Source organism: Mytilus edulis, chromosome 13, assembly GCF_963676685.1.
Source record: "Mytilus edulis chromosome 13, xbMytEdul2.2, whole genome shotgun sequence".
NCBI classification, from domain to species: domain Eukaryota; kingdom Metazoa; phylum Mollusca; class Bivalvia; order Mytilida; family Mytilidae; genus Mytilus; species Mytilus edulis.
Window position 1 is genome coordinate 19,382,174 of NC_092356.1, and position 8,536 is coordinate 19,390,709.

Here is an 8,536-nt window from a genome sequence, read left to right on the forward strand (position 1 = left end):
GATTTTGTCATTTTAAACTTAAATGCGATTTTAATTTTTACGATTTTGAAAAAAATCCTGCTTTATTCAGATAAAATATTACAAAATGCGAGTTTTAATTATTGCGTTTACAACTCTGTCGCATTATTCGCAATATTAAAAACCTCGCAATATTTCTGAATTTACAGTAGTTCACATTCATGAAAATGGCGATTGTAGTTACGATGTTGGAAACAATAATAAGAAATACAAGCGCGGGAATATCGTCTCAATTGGGATAAATACTCTGTATGCAGGCGCTGCTGGAATGTTGCTACATAGAAATGGAAAGTTTACAAATTGGAAGTTGAAATCATCTCGTTTGAGGTGCAACGTGTAATATACTAAGGCGGATGTCAAGGGGTCGAGCTTGGAATTGGCTGTTATGCTACCCAGTCCCAGCCCTAATTGATGGCAAAGGGACAAAGATGATCCATGGGAACCCTTTTAAAAATCTTTTCTGAGACCTCATCATCTTGTGAGGATCTTGTACATTATTGATGTAAGAAAGGATGCAGCGGTCGTTGTAAATGAGGAAAATCGGGTCTCCCGTGTACTGTTTTATGTGCTTGTGGCACAGGCAGTAGGTTCTATCCATGGGAAGACTCACTACATTATACATTGATAGTGGGTCTTCCCATGGAAAGAAACAAGTGCCTTTGGCTTGTGGTTGTGATTGTGATAACATGTATTTGTGGCCAAAAATTAGTAATTTTAGATATTTTTTTAGTTCTTTAATGACTTTATTTTGTTTATTCAAGCTACCCAAACCTCTACATCGAAGATATAGAGATTGATTGAGATGGATTTAGGACCATATTGTTTTATACCAGAAGTGTTAATTTTGTATCAACATATTTTAACAATAATAGAGAATTAGTGATTTTGAGGCCAAAAGTTTAATGACTTGCACAAAAAAAAACATGTTTTTTTTTACATTTTGAAAAAAATTAAATATTAAAATAAAAAAACGATATTTCTATGTCCGCCATATGTGACGATATCGGAAGTAGGTGTTTTAAAGACTTTTCCTTTAAATGGTATGCGTGGGAAGCACCAAAGAAAGATTTCTGCACAATATAAGGATAGCAGCAATATGTTAAAACACATTTCAATGACCCTTTCAAAAAAATAGTCTTATTTTTGTTAATGTCCGCCATAATGGATTTTACAGGAAGTAAGGTTTTTGAAGACATCTAATCTATATAATCTATCCAAAAGTAGTACATAACAAAGGTTTGTAGTAAATTTTACGATAGTAGCATGATTATAACACCTTTTCACATATTAGCCTTCGATAATTGGCTGATTTAAGTATGAAGTCCGCCATTTTGGATTTTACCGGAAGTAAGACATTTTTTTCAAATGCCTTCCTATCTGAATTTAAAGAGTAATAGTTGAGGAAGGTCAATGCTAAATTTCATGCTTGTAGCAGGATGTGCACAATTCGTCTGAAATATGCTTGTAGCCGCTGGACTACAAGGGTAAAATGGGTTGAAGAAGGAGAGAAGAATTCCGCATATTTTCTAGGGATGGAAAAATCAAGACAGAGTAGAAAAACAATAACCCAATTATATGATGATAAAGGTCAAATTACAAGAGATCAAGACAAAATACTAAAATTAGAAGCAAATTATTATAAAAACTTATATTCTACAAAAAAAACCTGAAATAGAAGCAACTAAAAAGTATTTAGATTCTCTCAAGGAATATAAGAAATTAACTGACTATGAAAGTAATTCCTGCGAAGGGGAAATACCTGTTGATGAATGTACTGATGCAATTTTTAAAATGAAACTTAATAAAGCGCCCGGGCTTGACGGACTAAATATGGAATTTTACAGAACATTCTGGGATGAACTTAAATCTTTTATAGTCTCCACTTTTAATTACTGCTATTAAAAAAGAGAACTATCTAACACTCAGAAAGTTGGCTTAATATCTCTAATTTATAAAAAGAATGATCCCTTTTCTCTAGACAACTATAGACCTATTACTTTTTTAAACTATGATGCTAAATTACTTGCTTATGCCTTAGCACAAAGATTAAAACCCCTGCTACCAAAGATTATACATACTGATCAAAAAGGATATTTCAAAAATAGGTATATTGGTTTCAACATTAGACAAATACAAGATGTCATAGACTATTCTGAAACTTTCAAAATTGATTCGGCAATTTTATTTCTTGATTTTACAAAAGCATTTGACTCATTAGAATGGGACTTCATGTTTGAGACTTTAAAAAAAATGGATTTAAAGATAATTTTATAAGGTGGGTTCAGACAATGTACTCTGATATTAAAGGATGCATTATTAATAATGGATGGGTTTCCTCCCGTTTTAGGGCATCTCGCGGGATCCGACAAGGATGTCCGTTATTATCGTTACTATTTGTTCTAGCTGTAGAAGTAATGGCAATAAAGATAAGGGAAAATAAAAACTTAAAAGGACTAGAAATAAAATAAGACGGTAAGAGTAATACCCTGAAAATCTGTCAATTAGCTGACGACACTACTCTATTTCTTCAATCAAAAAAATATGTATCTCTAGCAATTAATTTAATAGAAATATTTGGTACTCTCTCAGGTTTGAAATTGAATAAAACAAAAACTGAAGGAATATGGCTTGGTCGATTAAAACACAGTCGGGAAAAATTTGAAAATATAAATTGGTGTACTGCACCAATCAAAAGCCTCGGAATTTACTTTGGTTACAATAAACAAGAATGTCAAAAATTAACTTTGAAAAACAACTGTTAAAAAGTAAAAAAATAATATCTGATTGGAATAAAAGAAATCTTACTATCATAGGAAAAATAGTTGTCATCAAATCTTTAGTTTTGCCAAACCTAACATATGTTGCACCAAACACTATTATTCCTAAGGAAATGTTGCAAGACTTTAAAACTTTAATATACAATTTTATTTGGAAAGGCAAAAGAGATAGAATAAAAAGATCAACACTTTCAAATGATTTTCTGGAAGGGGGACTTAAGATGACAGATATTGATAAAATCACTGCATATCAACTGGATTCTTAAATTAAGCGAAAATAAAAATGACAACTGGACAATTATTCCCAAATTTTACTTCAACAAATTAGGAAAAAATCTTCTTGTATTTAATATGAATTTATAGAATATAATCGACATTGATAAAAGTAAGTTACAATATTTACCAGACTTCTATAAACAACTAATTAAAGATTGGATAAGTGTAAAGGGAGGTAATACAAAATATCCCAAAAATTTTCTTGAAATTCGAAAACAAATGAAATGATAATATCCGGTTTAATGGAAAATGTTTAATTTTTGAAGATTGGATAACAAGTGACATTATAAATATAAATGATGTAATTGATGAACAGGACAATATCTCTGAAACTGTAATTTTAACTAAATAAAAATATAAACAAAATTGGATAAGGCAAATATATATGTTAAAAAAAGCAATATCAATTGATTGGAAAACAATTCTTTGCACTGAAGATTCATTCAAAACGAAAGTTAAAGTTATAAATGACTTAAAAATTATGCACAGGACAATTACTCCCTTGATGAGTACAAAAGAACTCTATAAAATATTCACACTGAAAGATAGTTGTGATAAACCAAATGGTTTTCTTACGTGGGAAAAAATATTTGAGAAACACTTAAATTCTAAATTGAAAAATACTTTTGTTTTTATTTTTCAATATCTCACTGATAATAGATTGAAAATATTTAGATGGAAACTTATTCACTACATACTGCCAAGTAATGAACTTTTAAAAAAGTGGAAAATTACTGAAGACAACTTATGTAAGCATTGTAAAAAGAGGAAGACTATGAACATTTTTTTGTCAATTGCAGTTATAATAATGACTTTCTAAAAATAGTAATGAAATTAACGAAATCCCTAGGTATTGAAAAAGATATTATAAGCCTTGAAAATTTAGTAACAGGGTACAACATTGAAGATTTAGCATAATTACATATTAACTATAATATCCTTCTCAATATACAAATTACATTTTGTCTCAGAAAAGAAGACAAAAAAAATAAACATTTAAAAAATTTCAGAAATTATTGAAATAAACAATTTTAATAACAAAAAAACTAATCAGATAACGCACATGCGAAATACAACACTGTGCCCAATATAAATGGAAACACGGATCATACCGATAACGAAGTTGATTCCGAAAAAAAAAACTATAAAAAAGAGAAAAAAAAATGTAATGTATGTGTATAATCACAATAATTTATTAAATATATTTTGTGAAATGTCTTATGTTATGAATACTAATATTATGAATAGATAATAACTTGCCAAATAGTGCTTCTCTTAACTATTAGGTAAGCTAACATGAGGGATACTAAGTTAAAGCTGTATACTTATTAAATTGTTACAGCAAATGTGCAATAAAGATATTGTTACGTTAAATAAAAAAAAAAGTGAAATTCTAACCAATTATTGATGGATTTGTTTCTCCGATATTGTTTTCTATTACGAATCGAAAATAATTCGGATATGGGCAAAGAGTTAAGGGAGTTCGCTTCTCAGTTTCAAAATAATTAACTTTTCAAAACACTAGTTTATATTGATAGGGGATAAATGAAGGAATCAAAAGAGCAAAAAAATATATAGGTTAATGTGCTTGTTTTCGAGATATAAGCCATTGAAATTGTGGCGGGAAAATATTATTTCTTGTCTTTTCATAGCTTTATCATTGACAAGTTCAAGTTCTCAAAAACTATTAAAAAATATTAAAATTTTATAAGACTTTTACAGATCATTACACATGTAAAATATTTATAAAAATAAAAATGAGGGTCAATAGGCAAATTTTATTTAGGCATTCAAATGGATAAAACCAAAGGATTTCGAAAATCTGACAAAAGTCCAAAGACATGACAAGCGAACTTCCTTAATTTATAAAAGTGATATTCATTCAGGAAAGCATTCTATCTGTCGAACATATAATCTTTGGTTTCAATTTGATTTGCAATATAGGCTCCAAGTCAAAACAAAGAAAGACTCGAAAAAACAATGGTTTTTCAATTTTAAGATGATTTAAAAAAAAGCACCTAAATTTCCATCAAATCCTGATTTATTCCGAACTCATACTGTTTGAAAACTGCAACACTTTTGGAACATCCTTATTCATAAAATAAATCATGAGTGACGTCTGGTGGAAAAAAACTAATTTGATTGACATACATGTAAGATAATTAACTGAACTCTGATTTCTCAAATACGTATGTTTGTCTATTTCTCAGGTTTCTCTAACATCATGAAGTAAGCTGTCTTTATTTTGGTTATACATTGATTGCGTGTGATAAGATATAGCACAATGTCACGGTGTGTAGCACATTGACGCTCTTCTCCACTCATTTACAAAATATAAAATCTGGTTTCAATGTACCAAGTACCATTATAAGTGGTACAGTTGAAATCATTCCTCTGATATGTTACGTATGTCACCATGGTTTGATTGATCATATTATCATAAAAAAGCAGTAAATGTTGTAAAATTTGATAAATGCCTTTTTGTGCTTCTTTGTTACGTATGTTTCTGTTTTTATAGTGAATAGGATTATAACAAAATGTTGACTGCTGTACCATGTGTACCCCTATTATTTTGACACTTTTACATGTTGTGTCTGTTTGTCTTGTTCACGCATCGTTGTCAATATAATGGAACATGGTGCAATTTTCATACAAGTGAGAGGTTTAGCTAGCTATAAAATCAGGTTCAATCCACCATTTTCTACATAAGAAAATGTATGTACCAAGTTAAGGATAGGACAGTTGTTATTCAGTTGATGTGTTTGAGCTTTTGACTTTGCCATTTGATGCCTCATTTTTTCTTCGAATGTATCACACGCCAAATAGTGCTGAAAATAAATATCATTGAACCGACATTTTATGGTAATGTTTGTCTTCATAGATAACCGTTGAATTACTCAAAATACTACGTTTTTCAAACCCACTGCATAAATGGCGTTAGCAAGTACTAAGTCCAAATATGCCAGTTGCTTTTCACTCGATCCGTTGTTTGATTATGTTTGATTTTGTCAATTAAAATGAACTTCTTTTTTTAACTTATCTTTAAGTTCGATATGTGTGCTAAACAAATGACTTTTCAATTTTGGTTTTCAATGATCTTTAAATTTGTCATTGATTTGGGTTTTCAACTATTTTGAATCGAAGGCCGCGGATTTGACTCATGTAGCATGCAACAAATTAATTTGTTTTAATGCACTGACAAACTGCTTGGTTAAAGGAAGTTTTTGTTTTAGTAATAAGGGAAATTATGGGTGAAGTATTGACATATTTTATCCACTTATTCTCACATGTCCAAAGTATATATTAGACACTTGAAAAGGCTTTAAATTGTGAGAAAAAAAAACTTCTTCCTTATTACAGGCACAACCTTTTAGATATGCAAGATAGGTCAAGTAGCAGTTTTGATTTGATTTAATCGGAAAAGGAAGAAACGGATATATGTAAAATTGTATGCAAAATTTCCTACATATTCATTATATATAATTATCAAAGATTACTAACAGATGTCTCATGCCAATAATTCGTACGCTATTTATATTTCATTTGAATTTATATTTCATTAATTCATTATAACGCTATATTTCTGATAACATAATACGTTTATATGTTATTTGAAAGCAGTAAGAAACAAACAAAATGCAAAACAAATCTGAGGTTAACAAATATACATACAATTTTTTAATCACAGACTCCCATGAAAGTCAATCAGATTAGAATATAGATTATGTGTCCAAACTTTGCTTACTAGGATCTGACAACACTCCGTTCTAATTATCATATCAGCCAATGAAAATCTGCTTTCAAATTTTTATTAAAGGTGTGCGTCATTACGACAAGACAGCATGGTCCCGAAAGGTCTTTAAAACAAATATGTTTAACGATGCGTTGATAGACCCTTGTAATCGAAGCAGGGATGAACGATATGTTACACAATCAGATTTGAGAATAAAATACAAAATTCCAATGCATCTAAAATATTTCAATAAATCGTTGTCAAAGCCTATCCTAGCACCCCAACTCCATAGATCATAAGGTGTTTCGAACATCTATTTAGACCAATTAGAATTAACTAATTGACCATGGCCATGTCCATCGTCAGGAGCCCAAGCCATTGCATAGTGACACTTATTATAAAAATACTGTAATTTTTATAAGGGGCTCGACACCTCATGATCTGTCTGACTTATATTTTTCTATACTCTTATCTACTTAACCTTGTTTATCAATTTAACGAACAAAGTATAGAATCTATTTTCATAATCTGCAACATATCAATTACCCAGAGTTACTGATGTTACTGTGTCTTTCAAGTTTTTATGCATTCGGAAAGCAAATAGAGGTCTTTTATCAAATAAAATAAAGGTTTTGCCTCTTCGTCATTTTTTAATGTATCCCAGTGATTTAAGATATTGTTCTTTATGTGTGATTTCTGTCTCGAAAACACTGTGGAGAATACCAAGGGAGGCGACTGTAATACAGATTTGGCCTTTACCATTAATGTGTCTTTTCTTTGTTTTGCAGTCACTTCCTGCATAACCGGTTCATATCCAGATTTTGTTAAAAAGGGATGACGTTTAAAAATATCACCCTTGTCAAAATGATATTTACATCTAAGTTTTCTTGCAAATTCATTGAAATCTAATGCAATACTAGATTTTGCAAATTTGGTCGAGGGAGACGGTAGATATTTTAATCCTTTACTGAGTAACAAAGTCTCATCGTCTTTTATTTTTTCAGTGGTGAATAGTTTAACATATTCACGTGCTTTTTCAATTGATTGTTTTCCTCTAGAGAGCGAATCTATATCTTTCTATTTTTCAATAAATCGTTGTCAAAGCATATCCCAGCACCCCAACTCCATAGATCATAAGGTGTTTCGAACATCTATTTAGACCAATTAGAATTAACTAATTGACCATGGCCATGTCCATCGTCAGGAGCCCAAGCCATTGCATAGTGACACTTATTATAAAAATACTGTAATTTTTATTAGGGGCTCGACACCTCATGATCTGTTTTATATTTTTCTATACTCTTTATCTACTTAACTTTGTTTATCAATTTAACGAACAAAGTTTAGAAACTATTTTCATAATCTGCAACATATCAATTACCCAGAGTTGCTGATGTTACTGTGTCTTTCAAGTTTTTATGCATACGGAAAGCAAACAGAGGTCTTTTATCAGATAAAATAAAATGTTTGCCTCTTCGTCATCCTTCAATGTATCCCAGTGATTTAAGATATTGTTCTTTATGTGTGATTTCTGTCTTGAAAACACTGTGGAGAATACCAAGGGAGGTGACTGTAATACAGATTTGGGCTTTACCATTAATGTTTCTTTTCTTTGTTTTGCAGTCACTTCCTGCATAACCGGTTCATATCCAGATTTTGTTATAAAGGGATGACGTTTAAAAATTTTAACCCTTGTCAAAATGATATTTACATCTTAGTTTTCTTGCAAATT